Genomic DNA, 14703 nt, shown 5'->3' with positions numbered 1-14703 from the left:
GCAGACACCTTGCAGGCAGGGCAATGAGTCAGTGTCCAGGCAGAAGGAAGGGCGGGGCTCTTCAAGGGAGATTGAAGAGACAGCCAGATGCAAGGCATGGCCTTGGATGGGATCCTGAACCAAACAAACCAGCTATGAGACAGATGTTTTAGGATAAGGCAGAAATCTGACGATGGCTTAGGTCATAGATGATACTAAGGAATTATTGTTAATTTTGTCAGATATGATAGGGTGTTTATGGAGAAAGACATCACTTTTCAGAGATGCATGCTGAAGTTTTCAGGGGTGAAATATATCTAGAATTTATAATTCATCAGCAATAAATAAATAAAAATAAACATGGCAAATATTGTTTTTTCTCTTTTCTCTCTTTTTTTTTCTAGTAGAGCAGCCAGCAAGATGCTGGCTCCTTGCTATTGTTAAATCTAGGCAATAGGTAATTGTATTCTTTTTTTAATTTTTTATTTTTTGAGACAGAGTCTAGCTTTGTCACCCAGGCTAGAGTGCAGTGGCGCAATCTCGGCTCACTGCAACCTCTGCCTCCCGGGTTCAAGCAATTCTCTGCCTCTGCCTCCTGAGTAGCTGGGATTACAGGCGCCCACCACCATGCCCAGCTAATTTTTTGTATTTTTAGTAGAGACAGGGTTTCACAATCTTGGCCAGGCTGGTCTCAAACTCCCGACCTTGTGATCCGCCTGCCTCAGCCTCCCAAAGTGCTGGGATTCTAGGCGTGAGCCACTGAGCCCAGCCCGTATTCACTTTTCAAAAATATTATTGGCCGGGTGCGGTGGCTCACGCCTGTAATCCCAACACTTTGGGAGGCCGAGGTGGGTGGATCACCTGAGGTCGGGAGTTTGAGACTAGCCTGACCAACACGGATAAACCCCGTCTCTACTAAAAATACGAAAAAATTAGCCGGGTATGGTGGCCCACACTTGTAATCCCAGCTACTCAGGAGACTGGAGAATCGCTTGAACCCAGGAGGTAGAGGTTGCAGTGAGCTGAGATTGAGCCATTGCACTGTAGCCTGGGCAACAAAAGTGAAACTCTGTCTAAAAAAAAAAAAAAATTATTTTTGGCTGGGCGTGGTGTCTTATGCCTGTAATCCCAGCACTTCGGGAGGCTGAGGCAGACGGATCACCTGATATCAGACATTCGAGACCAGCCTGGCCAACATGGCAAAACCCCTCCTCTATTAAAAATAGAAAAATTAGCAGGGCCTGGTGGCATATGCATGTAATCCCAGCTACTTGGGAGGCTGAGGCGGGAGTATCACTTGAACTCGGGAGGCAGAGTTTGCAATAAGACGAGATTGTGCCATTGCACTCCAGGCTGGGCAACAGAGCAAGACTTGGTCTCAAAAAACAAAAAAAACAAAAACAAAAAAAAATTCTTTTTGTCCAGGCATGGTGGCTCACACCTATAATCCCAGCACCTTGGGAGGCAGAGGTAGGTGGATCACTTGAGATCAGGAGTTCGAGACCAGCCTGGCCAACATGCTGAAACCCCGTCTGTACTAAAAATACAAAAATTAGCCAGGCGTGGTGGCACGTGCCTGTAATTCCAGCTACTCGGGAGGCTGAGACATGAGAATCGCTTGAACCTGGAAGGTAGAGATTGCAGTGAGCTGAGATTGTGCCACAGCCCTCTAGCCTGAGTGACAGAGCAAGATCTGTCTCAAAAAAAAAAAAAAAATTATATTTACTTTTCTTCATGTTGGACATTTTCTTTTATTTAGTTTTAAATTTAAAATGTATTTACTTATTTTTAATATCGAGGCAAGGTCTCACTGTTTTTCAGGCTGGTCTTGAACTCCTGAGTTTGAGCAATCCTCCTGCTTCGGCCTCCCAAAGTGCTAGGATTATAGACATGAGCCACCAGGCCCAGCCTATTTGGACATTTTTATAATAAAAAGTAAAAAAAAAAAAAAATTCCCTCAAACTTTTTTACTATTCTCCATCCTCACTGTCGCTACCATATAAGCGTGTGGTCTCGGCTATTTGGGAGGACGGAGTGGGAGGACTGCTTGAGCCCAGGAGGTTGAGGCTGCAGTGAGCCATGATCGCACCACTGCACTCCAGCCTGGGTGACAGAGCGAGACCCTGTCTCAAAAAAGAAAAGAAAAAAAGTTGTTCATTATTTCTCCTCTGGAAACAGACTGCCCTTCAGCTTCCCCTGCTCCCGATGTGTGACAAAGTAGTTCCTCTCGCTTTTAGACACAACTCTGGAGCTGGCATTCTGGGAATAAGGCCACTTCAACATGCCCTGTTCCCCTCTGCTCCCAACTGCGACCTGCTACTGCCTAAGTCAAGCAGAGGCTGGGGCAGTGGGTGGGTGGGACCTGGCTGGCACAGGTGAAAGGCTGTGTCTGAGGTGGAGGCTCCCAGGGGAACCCTGGGGCAGGCTGGCCCATCATGGGACCCCAGGCAGAAGGCAGGGTGGTTCTTGTATCCTTGTGCCCAGGAGCTCAGGGGTCCAAACAGGTGGGCCAGGTAGTCTCTACCCGTAAGGCCAGGGCACCAAGGAGATAGGGAGAATTCCTGCTGGTGTTTTGACATCACAGATGTCCCATGCCTAAGGCCCACTGGCAGAGACCACCATCCCTTCTCCACTCTAGGGCCCCCCCCCCACCAAGTGGGGTACTCCTGCAGCTCGACCCCAGCTCTGGGGAGCAAAGACATATAAACTCAGTCTGTGACAGCGCAGCAGGGGGAACAGACAGAACCACCAAACCAGCTGCCGCCACCAGACCCCAGCACAGCCGGGACCCAGGACGCACTAACCAGCCGCCGCCACCAGACCCCAGCACAGCCGGGACCCAGGACGCACTAAACCAGCCGCCGCCACCAGACCCCAGCACAGCCGGGACCCAGGACGCACTAAACCAGCCGCCGCCACCAGACCCCAGCACAGCCGGGACCCAGGACGCACTAAACCAGCCGCCGCCACCAGACCCCAGCACAGCCGGGACCCAGGACGCACTAAACCAGCCGCCGCCACCAGACCCCAGCACAGCCGGGACCCAGGACGCACTAAACCAGCCGCCATCACCAGACCCCAGCACAGCCGGGACCCAGGACGCACTAAACCAGCCGCCGCCACCAGACCCCAGCACAGCCGGGACCAGGACGCACTAAAGATGCCATCACAGGTGATGGGGAAAGACAAACTTGTCAGTGAAAGGCCACAGGACAACTGGCTGCCCATCCAGAGATAAACAAATAAATAAACACGTATATAAATAAGGGAGGGTCCACATCTCACTCTGTCCATCCACAATAACCCTCAAAGGATGAAAGATTTAAATTTTTTAAAATGAATCCATAAAAATAATCGAAAAAGAAAACAAAATCCAATATGCTGTATATATATATTAAAAAGCCTATATATTTTATATATATGTCTTATATATAAAAGACTTCAATATGCTGTATGTATATATAAAAATTTATATATAATATGCTGTGTGTATATAAAAACTTCAATATGTTATATGTGCGTGTATATATACATATATATAAAAGACTTTGTAACAAAGACTCAAAATATAAAAGCCATAAAATAAACAAGTGATACATTTGACCATATAAATGTGTTTTAAGAAAACTTGCGGCTGGGCGCAGTGGCTCAAGCCTGTAATCCCAGCACTTTGGGAGGCTGAGACGGGTGGATCATGAGGTCAGGAGATCGAGACCATCCTGGCTAACACGGCGAAACCCCGTATCTACTAAAAAATACAAAAAAACTAGCCGGGCAATGTGGCAGGCGCCTGTAGTCCCAGTTACTCGGGAGGCTGAGACAGGAGAATGGCGTGAACCCGGGAGGCGGAGCTTGCAGTGAGCTGAGATCGCGCCACTGCACTCCAGCCTGGGCGACAGAGCGAGACTCCGTCTCAAAAAAAAAAAAAAAAAACACTTGCGTGGCAAAATAATGTTATTAGCAGAGTCAAAAGACAAGCTCAGGGTGGCGGAGGGAATTATGACTCATGTAATAATAGACAAAGGGCAGTTTCCCTAGTATAGAAAAAGCAACTAGAACTCAATAAGAAAAAAACCTAACAACCCAATACGCAAACAGGCAAAGGATATAAACAGACTATTCACAGAAAAAAAAAAAAAAGATGGGGGGGACAAACAGCCCTTAAATATATGAAAAGATACTCTTACTGGAAAGAAAAATGCAAATTTAAAGTACCTTAAGTTAATACATATTATGGTCAGATTGGCAGAAAAGTTTGACAACAGTCAGTTGGCAAGGCTGTGGGGAAGAGATACCCTCATTTGTGTTGGCCAGGGCAAATTGGTATATGCCTCATGGGATATATCCATCAAATATCCATTATTTACCTTTTGACCCCAAAATCCCACTGTTGGAATTTTTCCAACATCTACCTGTACATATATAAAAGAGTATACAAAAGAGTATTCATTATGGTATTGTCGTAATAGCAAAAAATAGGAAACATTCCAAGTGCCCATGGACAGGAGACTGGTAAAATGGATAATCTGTAGTTGTAGGGAAAGAGACATAACCTCTCTAGGTACAATCTCTAAGATACATTGTCAAAGGAATACATAAAACAAAAAGTAAACAAGGTTTTTTTTTTTTAATCTTGTTTTACACACAGGACAGTGTGTACAAGGTACCACCTTTGCTTGAGAGAGAGAGAGAAAATTAAGTAATCAGATAGGTAGTTATACTAGTTTGTACTCAGAAACTCTGGAAGAATGAAGAAAGAATGAATGAAAGGGGTGGCTTTTGAGTTGATGGAGAACAGAGCAGGGAAACAAGGTACATGTGAGATTTTTACTATAGACTTTAAAATATTGCTTTTTTAAAAAAAAATCTGTAGGCCGGGCGTGGTGGCTCAAGCCTGTAATCCCAGCACTTTGGGAGGCCGAGACGGGTGGATCACGAGGTCAGGAGATCGAGACCATCCTGGCCTACACGGTGAAACCCCGTCTCTATTAAAAAATACAAAAAAACTAGCCGGGCGAGATGGCGGGCGCCTGTAGTCCCAGCTACTCGGGAGGCTGAGGCAGGAGAATGGCGTAAACCCGGGAGGCGGAGCTTGCAGTGAGCCGAGATCACGCCACTGCACTTCAGCCTGAGCGACAGAGCGAGACTCCGTCTCAAAAAAAAAAAAAAAAAAATCTGTAAATATGTTACCTAGTAAAATAAATTCAAGGTTATTGGTAAAATAGAGGGGCTGGAGAATGCAATTATAACGTGAACACAAACTCTTAAGGAGACTCGAATCAAGCAGAGTTATTAAAAAGGGCTGATTTTTAGAACTTAAAATATGTACTTGTATTAGTTGAAGGGGAATAAATTCACTCTTGAGATTCAAATTTGCAGCCTGGAAGGTCAAAAGAAATATCAAACCTGCGACCAAAAGTACACCAAGATTGAAATAAAAAGGCCAAAGATAAACTGCGAGGGACCCAGTCAGGAGCCCTCACATGCAAAGGAAAGAAAAGTTAAAGAAACAATAATCAAGCAACAGGCCGGGTGCAGTGGCTCACGCCTGTAATCCCAGAACTTTGGGAGGCTGAGGCAGGTGGATCGCTTTAGCCCAGAAATTTAAGATCAGCCTGGGCAACGTGGTGAAACTTTGTCTCTCCAAAAAGTACAAAAAAAGCTCGCTGGGCGTGGTGGTGTGCGCCTGGATTCCCAGCTTCTCAGGAGGCTGAGGTTGGAGGATCACTTGAACCCAGGAGGTGGAGGCTGCAGTGAGCCGTGATTGTGCCACAGCACTCCAGCCTGGGTAGCAGAATAAGACCCTGTCTCAATAAACAAACAAATAATAATCAAATCCAGCAACAAATAGATGTTCCTAAGTGGAAAAAAAACCAGAGTCTACAGAGTGACAGGTTCTGTGAGCTGTGAGGGTGCTGAGAAAAGAATCCCCATCAAGGAATGTGCTAAAGAATATGTGTTTGATTAGGAACCCCAGAGAAGGGACAGCTGCCAATAATGAAATGGAAAGTGTAACAGGGGAAGAAAAAGGAAATCAATAACCAGATCAGAGGGAAAAAACTGCAAGGTAAACCAATAAATGTAAAATGAGGCAAAGGTAATCAAATCAAGTACAGTAGATCAACTGTTAAACGAAATGTGAACAGATTGAATTCTCCCACTAAAAGACAAAGAGTCAGCTTGGGTTTAAAAACACCATGATAGGCTGGGCGCAGTGGCTCACACCTGTAATCCCAGTACTTTGGGAGGGTGAGGCAGGTGGATCACTGGAGGTCAGGAGTTTGAAACCAGCCTGACCAATGTGGCGAAACACTGTCTCTACTAAAAATACAAAACTTAGTTGGGCGTGGTGTTGTGTGCCTGTAATCCCAGTTAATCAGGAGGTTGAGGCGGGAGAATCACTTGAACCTGGGAGGCGGAGGTTGCAGGGAGCCAAGATCGTGCCACTGCACACCAGCCTGAGTGGCAGAGCAAGTCTCTGTCTCAAAAAGCAAACAAACAAAAAACCATGAAAATAACAAAAATACAGTGATGATGGGCAACATGAAGAAACTCCATCTCTACAAAAAATACCAAAAAAAAAAAAAAAAAAAAAAATTAGCTGGGCATGGTGTCATGCCGGCCTGTGGTCCCAGGTTGTCAGGGTGCTGAGGCGGGAGAATTGCCTCAGCTAGGGAGGTTGAGGCTGCAGGGAGCCATGATCACACCATTCACTCCAGCCGGGGCAACAGAGGCAGACCCTGTCTCAAACAAAACAAAACAGTGATGTGACATATGCAAGAAATTAGTAGTTTCAAAAAATGATAATGGTAGAAAATAAAATAATGCTAAGCAAGTGCAAAAAAAAAAAGTAAAATAAGAAGTGGTCATATTAACAATAGAAGGGCGAAATTTAAGGCTAAGCACTATAATAGGATAAAGAGGGACACTGTGTAATGATAGAAAAGCACAATGTGGGGCCGGGCACGGTGGCTCAAGCCTGTAATCCCAGCACTTTGGGAGGCCGAGACGGGCGGATCACGAGGTCAGGAGATCGAGACCACCCGGGCTAATACGGTGAAACCCCGTCTCTACTAAAAAATACAAAAAACTAGCCGGGCCAGGTGGTGGGCGCCTGTAGTCCCAGCTACTCGGGAGGCTGAGGCAGGAGAATGGTGTAAACCCGGGAGGCGGAGCTTGCAGTGAGCTGAGATCCGGCCACTGCACTCCAGCCTGGGCGACAGAGCAAGATTCCATCTCAAAAAAAAAAAAAAAAAAAAAGAAAAGCACAATTTGTACTGACAGAACACTTTAAATCTGCGTGCTCCCAACAGCACCGTAGTTAAATATAAAAAGCAAAAACTAGGAAAAGCACCAGACAAGCTTTATAGAGAACATTTGAGTGGAAGGTTTAACATAACACATCTCTATCAGAATTAGAGTAAAAGACCCCTGCCCCCAAGCAAAGGATACAAAGGAAATGAAAGTTTGAATAATATAATCAATAAACTTGATTTAATGCAGATAGTACCTTATATCCCTTAAATAGAAAATATGCATTTTTCCGGCCAGGCGTGGTGGCGCACACCTGTAATCCCAGCACTTTGGGAGGCTGAGGCGGGTGGATCACTTGAGGTCAGGAGTTCCAGACCAACCTGGCCAACATGGCAAAATCCTCTCTCTACTAAAAATACAAAAATCAGCCAGGCGTGGTGGCACACACTGATAATCCCAGCTACTCATAGGCTGAGGCAAGAGAATTGCTTGAACCCAGGAGGTGGAGGTTACGGTGAGCTGAGACCACGCCACTGCACTCCAGCCTGGGCGACAGGGTAAGACTCCATCTCAAAAAAAATAAAATTAAAATTAAAATTAAAAAAGAAAATATGCATTTTTCTTACATGTCTATGAAAAACTTAGAGAAATCATTTACTTGGTCACAAAGAAATTCATAATAAATTTTAAAAGTGGAGAGTTTACACACCTGGAGAAAATGAATGCTTTCCTAGTAAAATATAAAATGGCCAAAATTAACCAGAAGGTGAATAGAAACTTAAATAAACTAATTACCACTGATGAGAAAAAAAATCTGCCACTGAAAAAGGCACCAGGTCCAGAGGGTTTCACTAGAGGGAACTGTAGAAACCTTTGAATCATCTCCGCCAACACCTTCCTCCTCCAGGAAGCACTCCTGGATTTCCCTCTTGCCAACAAGATTCTGGGAGGGCAGCTCCTCCAACATGCCCCCAACAGCTCTTTGCAGACGCGTCATATCATATCATATCTGCCATACCATAACTGCCATGCCATACCATATCATAACTGGATCTGCTATTCAATTTCTCCTGGACAGTAAGCTACCTGAGGGCAGGAACCATCCTTTATTTTTCATTGCTCCCTAGTCACCAGTACAGCAGCTGACATTCACTGACTAGGTGAATACGGTAAATAGAAAAGCAGAAGGCACAATCGTCATTACTCTGTGATGTCTCTACAGGAGCTGCCCGACATACTCATAAGAAGGCAGAATAAATGGGAAGAAACCAACATGCTAACAGTCATTCGATTGAGATTTCCTCCTATTATTCAAATATTTGTAATGAAGTTAAGCAATTTTTATAGGGAGGGAGTAGTAATTTACACGTTTAACTGGGCCAAGGAGGAGAAAGGAAGGGGGAGGCTGGGAGGATTCTGCAGGCAGGATCTTCTGCTACCTCTGCTTCCTCTCTCTGGCCCAGTCCCTAGACAGACATGGATGCCTGGACAGGGGCCCCTGTCCCCCTCCCTTCATGCCTCACAGGGGACCCCCAGCCAGGAGAAGGTAAGGAGGCAGGGTGGGCACCTGCAGGAGCCTGGGCTGGATAGAAAGATCCTGCAGGCCCAGGCAACATCTCTGGAAGTTCCCTCAACACTAGAATCCTTCTGCAATCTGGAAACACAGCTTCCCAAATTTTAGCAAGAGCACCTGTGCCCCTGTGCCCCAGAGCCCTAGTCCTGGCAGCCCTGTTTCCCTTTCAATATGAACCAGCAGCCGCTGACCTCTCACTCCCCAGCACAGATCCAGCTCCGAATCTCATCATTCAGGCATGGAGCCCTGGCCACATTCCTGGTTAGCAGCTGCCCCCGGTCATGATCACGGACCTTCCCATTCCCCAGGGCCTGGCAGTGACCACCCATCCAGGCTGGCATTCAGTACGATGCCCACCCCTCCCTGTACTGGACACAGTCAGCTCTAAGAGGGGCAGAGAAAATAGGAACTAAGCTATGAGGATGCAAAGGCCTAAGAATGATATAATGGACTTTGGGGACTTGGGAGTGAGGGGAAGGGTGGGGGGGTGTGAGGGATAAAAGACTACGCACCCTGGGTACGGGGCACACCACTCGGGTGACGGGTGCACCAAAATCTCAGAAATCGCCATTAAAGAACTTATCCATGTAACCAAACACCACCTGCTCCCCAAAACCATTGAAATAAACATTACAAAAGATAGTCTAGAGTCTAGAGTGAGGCCAACTGCTGAGTCTTGGGAAGGAAGTGAGGGGCAGGTGGGCTTGTCCTGGGGCCCATCTCAGGCCCCTGGGGGCTGAAGGGAGCCAGGGACTAAGAGGTGAGAACCAGGCACAGGCTCCAGCAAGACCCCAAGAGATCATGGGGCCTGCAGGGGAGCCGGGGGGGGGGTGAGGGTGGTGGGCAGGGAGATCTCTGGGGGACAGCAATGTGGGGTGAGGGTGGGAGGGGGACCCAAGAAGCTGCTGTCTCCTATGTCAGGTCCTAGGCAGAGGGCTCCTGGGACAGCCCGGGGCTGCAGGTGAGCCACTGGGAGGGAACTGGGTCAGGTGTAAAGAAACCGGCAGAGCCACCCCAGGGCAGCTGCCCCAGCTGGGGGGTGGGGGTGGGGGTTGCTGGAGGAGGGAGTGCGATCAAGGGGCTAGCTGGAGTCCCCTCAACTTGGCCTCAGCTTCCTGCTGTTACCAACCCCCCTTGCCAAAGGCCACCTAGCTGGCCCCGAACGGGAACAGGTGGGTCTGTCCCAAGGCCAGTTCCTTTCTCTCAATCACAGTGGCTCCGGCTGCCTGGGTGCTGGGCCTGGATCCAGAGAGGAGGGGCCCCCAGGTGGGTTTTAGGATTCAGGAAAGGGAGGGGACAGTGGGGAAACTGCTGTGGCCGCCCTCTAGTCCCCCAGGGGCAAGGGCTCACTCACAGTTCCCAGCAGAGGAGGAGGAGTGAAGGCCCCAGGCTCCTTCCAGTCGGGGCTGCCAGCTCAGGTGCGGCGCCTCCAGGGCTGCTTGTATAAGAACCTGCAGCGGCCTGGCTGGAACTTCCCTCCCAGCGGCCAATGCTCCAGCAACAGGGGCGGGCTCCAGGCCAGCTCCACCTGCCTGGGCCTTCCCACCCTGGGCGGGGATGGTGACCGCACCCTGAAATCCCAGAGTCAGGACGACAGCCACGGGAAGAGTCCCAGAGTCAGGATCACAGCCACGGGAAGAGTTTCAGAGTCCCCTTTATTGCACTGGCTTTGGACTGGCTTCCCAGGGCTCCGTGAGTGGCCTCTTTGGGGGAGGGGAGGAGTCATCCCTGCTTACCTCTCCGTCTCCCTCTCTCCCCTCTCAGAAGGGTTTGCTTCTGCCCTCTCCTGGGCAGCAAGAGAACAGGAGATGCCCCTCTCCTGGGACATCAACTCTTCCACAGCAGGGCTGGGCACACAGGATGCTCAGAAGAAGGAGCACATGCCTGCCTTCAGCTTGTACTGTTCTTGCCGAGGGGAACATGGTGGCCAACCCTAAAAGCCACCAGGCTGAAACTGAACCTGGTGGCCAGGTGGGGCTTTGGGTCAGGGAGCCTGGAACTGTTCTGAACACAGCCACTTCCTGGCTGTGTGAGCTTCATCCTGTCACTAAACCTCCCTGAACCTCTGTACTCAGGGCAAATGGAGGTGTCCATGCCTGCCTTCCAAGCTGCTGGGAGCTTAACCCTGGGTACAAGCCTTTGAGCAAGAGCCCACAGGATTCTTAGCCCCTTGGGACCGTGTCTTACCACACTTTGTCCCCAGTGTCCAGCACGGTGACCAGCCCACACCAAGTGCTCAATATGTGCGACTAGAGTGCATGGGGAGTGACAAGGCTGTAAAACACCATCCATGGCAGGAGCTCCTCTGTTCTGGGGGTCCCTGGCCCTGCCCGGTAGCCTGCCCTAAGCCCTGAGCTGCTGCCTGACAGACGGGCGTCCCCACACACTCCCCAGTGCCCCCATGCCACTGCCATCCCCACATCCTGCCCCCTCTGTTCTGCACCCACTTTCTTGTGAGATCCCTTCTCAGCAACGACCTCCTCCCCATCTTCAGCCTCCCTATCTCCTGCCCACCCACCTGAACCTGGGGACCACGTTTCCATCCATGACCTACAACCCCTCTGGGCACACTGTGTCTCTCTCCTGCCCGTTGTCCACACGCTCAAATTGCACACTCACTTCTCTCTTGACCACTACCCTCTGCCTTCAGCACCCCCCTGACCAGCTGAGCTTCTAGTGGCCACTTCGGATAAGTGTCATATGGCCTTTCTCTCACATGACCTTCCTGTGCGTCCTTCTTCTGGACACTTCTTGGCCTCTGAGCCAGCACTCTCATGCTTCTCTTCCCTTTGTCTGGCACCTAAATCCAGGTGGCCCCATCTTTTCTCCACCCCGCTCCTCCCCAAGTCATCCCCACCTCAGTAAGCAGCACCACTGTCTGCCCATGAATGCCAGCCGCGAATCTAGAACTCAACCCGATTTCCCTCCTACCTCCCTCGGCCCCCAGACCCTGTCCATCCACCTCCCAAACCTCTGTTACCACCACATGCCCACGAGACCACCAAGACATTTGGCCATTCTTGAAGCCCTGGCCACAGGGATTTTTTTCTCAATCCCACTCCTGTCTCTGCTAAAAGCCTTATAGCAGCTGCAGGATAACACGCACATTCTTGGCAAGCGCCCATGAGGCCCTGCCTGGGTGGGTACCCACTCTCAACCCCATGCTCCACTCTGAGCCCCGGCCCCATGTCTTCTCTTGCTGGTCTCCTATCCAAGTGGGTGAGTCCCCTAGGACTGTGGCTGTGCCTCAGTCCTCTCTAGATCCAAAGGCTCACCAGGGCTTGGCAGGTATTTAGCTAGTTCATGCGTAATGAACAAGTGAATGGGCCTGGAGGGTCATGGTGAGTAAATGCCACCTGGGACAACTAAGGGCAGGGGTGGGGTTCCCTTGGGGGGCAGAACCAACTCCCTACCCTGGACTTTGTTGGGGGTGGAGCACCAGGGAGACCCACAGCTGCCTCTTGAATAACGCTCCGTGCAGGGAATGTGGTAGTATTGCACCCATCGCACAGGGGAAGAAACAGGACCAGAGATGTAAAGTGACTTGTGGAGGTCACACAGTGAATTAGGGCCACAGGCGGGGGCCAAGGAGCAGCCTGTCTCTGGCCAATGTCCTAGATCCCCCCCGGGGTAAGTCCCCTGCCCCCATCACCTGTGCCCCTCCCCCCAGATGCCACTGCAACTAGGAACCTGCTAGGAGCTGGAAGAAGGATGGGCAGAGGGGCCACCTGGCAGGCGCCCTGGCAGCCTTCTCAGGAGATGTCAGGACCTGGGCAGTCTCCTTCCTCTTTGGTCCTGGGGCCTGGGGTGGTGGCCCTTGGGCAGACTTACAGAGCCCTGGCTCACAGGTAAGGGACTGCCACACCTCTGCCCTTTTCAGCACACACTCTGTGCACTCTGTCTGAGCCAGACCCTGGGCCAGATTCGAGGTTCAAAGAACAAGGCCATTCCCCCACCTCCAGGGGCTCCCCTCAGACGGGCAGGCACCCTCCCACCGTCACCAGCACAGAGAATGTGGAGAGGCCGGGAAGTGCGCCACCGGGAGCCTGCGCAGGAAACTGAGGGGCGCTGGGGGAGAAGAGGGCTGGCATCCAGCCACCCATCCCAGAGAAGCTGCCTGACCCGCTGGCGGCGGCACGAAACAGGAACCAGCCGCGGTCCCCAGCCCCGCCCGTCGGGTGCCGTTCTCCATCCTGGCCGCAAGGCGGCGGGCTGCCGCTGCAGGAGCCGGAGAGAAGGCGGCGCAGATTCAGCGAAGCCAAACCAGGACGACCTAGAGAGTCTGGGTGGACCCTCTGTTACTGCCAAGCGCTTCGAAGCCTTACCTCGTTTAAGGCTCACAACCCTAATCCTTAGGTGTTGTGCTTACACCAGAGGACGCTGGGCCTGGGGGAGCGTCCTCGCGTGTAAATTAAGTGGCTGTCCGCAGCTGGCAGGTGACCCAGCAGAATCCAATTCTCCTTTCCCCAGCCTCAAAACCTGAGCTCTGCATTGTAACGAGACGGGCGGAGGGAAGACCCAGCAGCGGGCCTACGTGTCTCCTTCGTCTGGGCATCCCGGACTCAGTCCTGGCACATGGTGGGCATCAATGTTCATGGTAATGACATCAGGCACAGCGAAAGAAATTAGGGGCTCCCAAGTTTCAGAGGTCATCTGTCCACCTCCTCCCTTTGGGCTAAAGAACAAACCCAGACCCTGAGTGAGGAAGGGAACTGCCTCTAGATCATCACACGGCCGGTGGCAGATGGCAGATGGCAGAACGGTTCTGAGCATCCTTTTTTCCCCTTGGGCTGCCCCTCCCTGAAAAGTTCCTAAAGTTCAAAATGTCAGGGTCGCCCAGAGTGTTCTGGAGATGTAAGAGTGTTTACAAAACGTGCTCTATTTGCGATTTCCCAGATTAACACAACTGGACTCTGAAGAGGAAAAAAAAAAAAAACAACCTCACTTAACCGGACGTCTTTCTGAAACAAACCCATCAGGAGTTCTTTAAAAAATGAAAAATAAAAAGGAACTGAAATTCTGGAAGCACCCTCAAAGGGAAGCAGATGCCAGACTTTCACACCCACCCTCTCATCTGATCCCAGGCTCCTGGGAGACGGGCAAGGCTGTTGAGCTGGCGGCAGGCCCGCAATCCCCCGTTCCGTGCCCAGATGCGCTTCGGAAATAGAACAGCTGGGACTTGGAAAGCTATCGTGAGGTACCCACCTGCTGTAGGTTACATTACCTCCCATCAGGGCTTGGGGCAGCAGCCGGCTATCGAGCTCATTTGCATTTCTGCAGCAAAATATGAATATTCACACAAGCGCGATAAATAAAGACCATCAACAGCCTCACATCAGTTCAAGCGCAATTTTGCCACCAATTGGATTACGAAAAATCTTTTGGGCTTCCAGGGAGCTTTGGAGCCTGGGAATTGCAGATGAGGGACTGGGGACCTGCACTGTTTCGCGGCTGTGGAGAGGGAGCTTATCCGAAGTCTTCGGACAAAGGTGGGCGTCGTGCCCAACGCTGAGCGGAGCAGGTCTCCTCGAGCCCAGGCTCCCTGCGGGCGCGGTCCCCAGTGAGCCTCCCCGCCTCCGCGCCCGGGGTCGTACCTGCTTCATGCTCTCCTCCCGCGGCGGGCCGCGCACCTCCTAGATGGCCTCGTAGACGTTCTCCTAAAGGCAACAAGGAGGAGGGCCGCGGAAGTCAAGACCACCGAGCCCGAATAGCCCCGCACTCAGGGACAGGCATGGGTTCGAGTACCGATGCTGCACTTGCCATTCGTCTTCGGGCCTCAGTTTTCCCATTTCTAAAATGAGGACTTGCATAAAATCACATCTGAGGCTTCCATTCTTACACGCAGTGCTGGAATTAGGACAACCCCTTCATTCCGTGGGGCTGATTCTAAGATTTGA

Source organism: Trachypithecus francoisi, unplaced genomic scaffold, assembly GCF_009764315.1.
Source record: "Trachypithecus francoisi isolate TF-2019V2 unplaced genomic scaffold, Tfra_2.0 Lachesis_group20, whole genome shotgun sequence".
In the NCBI taxonomy this organism is placed as follows: domain Eukaryota; kingdom Metazoa; phylum Chordata; class Mammalia; order Primates; family Cercopithecidae; genus Trachypithecus; species Trachypithecus francoisi.
Note: the sequence above shows the minus strand (reverse complement) of the source record.